At 36.9% G+C, this 3,716-nt stretch overlaps 1 long non-coding RNA gene across 1 annotated transcript in view; it reads right to left on the bottom strand.

Moving 5' to 3' along the window:
• The window catches only part of LOC108528173 (uncharacterized), a 49,091-nt gene that overhangs the window by 24,053 nt on the left and 21,322 nt on the right, over positions 1-3,716 (bottom strand). The window lies entirely within an intron of this gene.

Here is a 3,716-nt window from a genome sequence, read left to right as displayed (position 1 = left end):
TATATATATATATATTAATGTTCTTTCTATAGACAATGGTAGGCTCTGATTCCCATAGAGTTGAGAAGCTCAATTAACAAAACTCTAAACTTGACCTGCACAGAGGATTTCACTAGGAACCACTGTAGAAAATCACATGTCATCCCAATAGTGTCTGTGGGCGAGTCTAACACAGTGTATAAATTGGAAGGGGTTACTGCATTTGAATTGAACATAAATCAACAATGAGCACATTCTCACTCAAGACTAGCATGTAGCCACGTATTAAAGTATTAAGATAATTCCACACCAGCTCAAGGCCCTTAAGTGCACCCTTTGTTCCCCACTGCTAAGACCCCAGTCTCCCAATAATTCAGCGAACAAGGTGGGAAGTATGACAAAGGTTTCCAACTCCTTCTCTGAGACTGGCTTCCATTCTGATTGTCGGTGCTTATAATTGTTAAATATGTTAATATTATCCCTGGACCCATTCCATCCCTTTCCCTTCTGTAAATGTTGAAGAGCAACATTTGATTTAAGTACCCTGATACATCCCTATTTATCTAAAGATAAGCTAGGCATGATGAATAAGGTTTGTTCAATTACTTAGCTAAGAAGAACTTGATACTTCATTATTCAGTGTTCCATTGAAAAGTCAGCTAAGATGCTACACTGAAGAAGCCTACGGCAATTGTTGAAAGATTAAGACACTTGCAGTTCAAAATAACACTCAAGTCCGGATAGTGTAAGGTTTCCACAGCAGATCACTTTCTCATGGAAACAATTTTGTACCCTTACGTAGTAGTATCAACAAAAATTGCTACTGCTTCAAATCAAAAGCACAGCGGACAAGTTAGAGTCTTCAAAACTAAGCAGGAGTGCAACTCCTAGCTTCACAATTGCCCCTGAACTCTGTAAAAATTTACACCACTACATTGAAGAAACATGTAGTTTAATAAGTGTCAATACTTGTAGTGAAAAGTAGCCACTCAACCCCATCCCCCTGAAAAAAAAGGAAAGATAACAGTTGAACCAAGTCAGTGGTGAAGATTAAATAGAAACAGGAAATTAGAACTATGACAAAATATTACATAAAAGGCAAACAAGCACAGAACAAATAAAATAATGCATAACAGGAAGGGATCCAAACCAATACAAACAACTGCAAAGGGTCTTCTTGGCAGACTTTCAGACACAGAATTTGAGGAGGACAGAAACATTTAATTGTTGAGTAATACTTCTTAAATGATGTTTTACCTCAAGAAAATCATATCAGTAAAGAATGTGAAAACGGTTGGGCAGCTGCGTCCACCCCTTCTAACCAAAGCCCAGCTGCAGGAAGAAAAGCCAGAAACAAGAGAGGAGACAAAGAATAATGAATGAGAGGATGAAATCCAGAAAAAAGAGAAATTATAATGAGACAGTGAAAAATTAAGCTGCAACGCAGAAAGATAGGCCAGAAAAAAAAGCTTTAAACAAACTGTAGTAAATGTAATTTAGAATGTTTTTAAACTCAACTATTGAAAACAAGTCTTTCTGAAACTAATTTGTAAGACTGGCAGATCCTTGAAATTCTTGTCCCAGTGGTGGAATGACTGAAAGACTGCACTATGCACTCACCATGTGGCCCCTCTGTGCTGCCAAGAGCTGTTTATAAAGTGGACTTAACTGAAAAATGGGTGAATATTTGACTAGTGGTTCTCTCTGATATCTGACAAAAACAAAGTACAAAGCATTGATACTCCTCTGATACAGCAAAAAGAGAAATTTATTACTTGTATTTAGCAAAGCATATAGGGGAACTTTGTATTGAAATTATGATAGTGACCTAGGTCTAAAAGTTTTACGGTAAACAAATGTAGACTATGAGAGAAAATTCCGCTCAGTGTATGGGCTCAGCTGTGAGACCACTTATATTTAAAACCCATTCTGACACTTCCTAGCTTTGTGCCTTGAGAGGGTCCCTTTGAATTTCAGATTACTCATAAATAAAATGAGAACCATAATGATATCTAATTCAGGATTATTGCAAAGATTAAAGGAGCTCACCTATGTAAAATCCTTAGTAAAGTGCTTGCCAAGTGACCAGTAAATTATAGCTCTTCTTATTTTGTGTATATTGAATATCCTCTCTGGCACTATTCCAGAAAGATCTACTTCAGTCTGTTTAATATTTAGTGCTTTGTTAATAACACATATAATGTGTTTAATAAATCAATAACTATTAGAAAAGCTAAGATCATGTCTACAATCAGTCAATAAATAAATGTATGTTGAATACTTTCCTTGGGCTAAGAGTGCAATGCAAATTGAACAGAAAAAATGTGAACCCTACCCAAAAAGTGCTTAAGTGAGTTAATTTGTGACCAATTTCAGAGAGTAAAACTTTATGTTAAAGTAGGTAGTACAAAAATCTATTAGAGGCCCAGTGCAGTGGCTTACGCCTGTAATCCTAGCACTTTGAGAGGCTAAGGTGGGCGGATCACCTGAGATCAAGTGTTTGAGACCAGGCTGGCCAACATGATGAAACCCTGCCTCTACTAAAAATACAAAAATTAGCCAGGCCCGGTGCCAGGCGCCTTTAGTCCCAGCTACTCAGGAGGCTGAGGCAGGAGAATTACTTGAACAGGGGAGGTGAAAGTTGCAGTAAGCCGAGATCACGCCTGTGTAACAGACTAAGATCCTGTCTCAAACAACAACAACAACAACAACAACAACAACAAAAAACCTATTAAAGTGCAGGGTAAATCAGTGAGAATGAGATGATTCAGAGAAGGCTTAAGGGAGGAAGTAGAAAATAAAGAACACCTTGGAGGATGTGTATGATTAAAACAGATGTCAAGCAACGAGACATACTTTCTATTAAATGAAATGATGTTAGCAGGATTATGGGTGAATATGGAGTATATTTGAGATATGTGGTATTTTGTTACATTCATAAGCTGTGTAATGATCAAGACAGGGTGTTAGGGTGTCCATCACCTCAAGTATTTATCATTTCTGTGTTGGGAACATTTCAAGTCCTCTCATGTAGCTATTTTGATATTTACAATACATTGTTGTTAACTATAGTCACCCTACCTTGCTATGGAACATTAGAGCTTATTTCTTCTATCTAACTGTGTGTTTGTACTCATTAAGTAAACTCTCTTTATCCTCCTCCCACCCCCATCACACACACACACACACACACACACACACACACACACACACACACTCTTCCCAGCCTCTGGTATCTATCACTCTACTCTCTTCATTTATGAGATTAACATTTTAAGCTCCCACATATGAGTGAGAACATGCAATATTTGTTTTTCTGTGCCTGGCTTATTTCACTGAACATAATGACATCCATTTCCATCCATGTTGCTGCAAATGACATAATCCCACTTTTCTTTACACCTGAATAGTATTCTTATGTGTGTGTAAATCACATTTTCTTTATCCTGATGTCTGCTGATAGACATTCAGGTGGATTTCACATCTTTCTTATTGTGAATAGTGGTGTGATAAACACACAAATGCAGATATTCCTTTGATTTACTGATTTTCTTTGGATAAATATCCAGCAGTGAGATTGCGGCACTATGTGGTAGTTCTTTTAGTTTTATGAGAAATTTTCATATTGTTTTCTATATCGGCTAAACTAGTTTGCTTTCCCACTGACAGTGCATGAGTTACCTGTTTTCCACATACTTGCCATCACCTGTTTTTTTTTTTTTTTTTTTTTTTTTTAA

Source organism: Rhinopithecus bieti, unplaced genomic scaffold, assembly GCF_001698545.2.
Source record: "Rhinopithecus bieti isolate Rb0 unplaced genomic scaffold, ASM169854v2 scaffold_5026, whole genome shotgun sequence".
In the NCBI taxonomy this organism is placed as follows: Eukaryota; Metazoa; Chordata; class Mammalia; order Primates; family Cercopithecidae; genus Rhinopithecus; species Rhinopithecus bieti.
The sequence above is the reverse complement of the archived record's forward strand: the minus strand, read 5'-3'. Positions and strand labels throughout refer to the sequence as shown.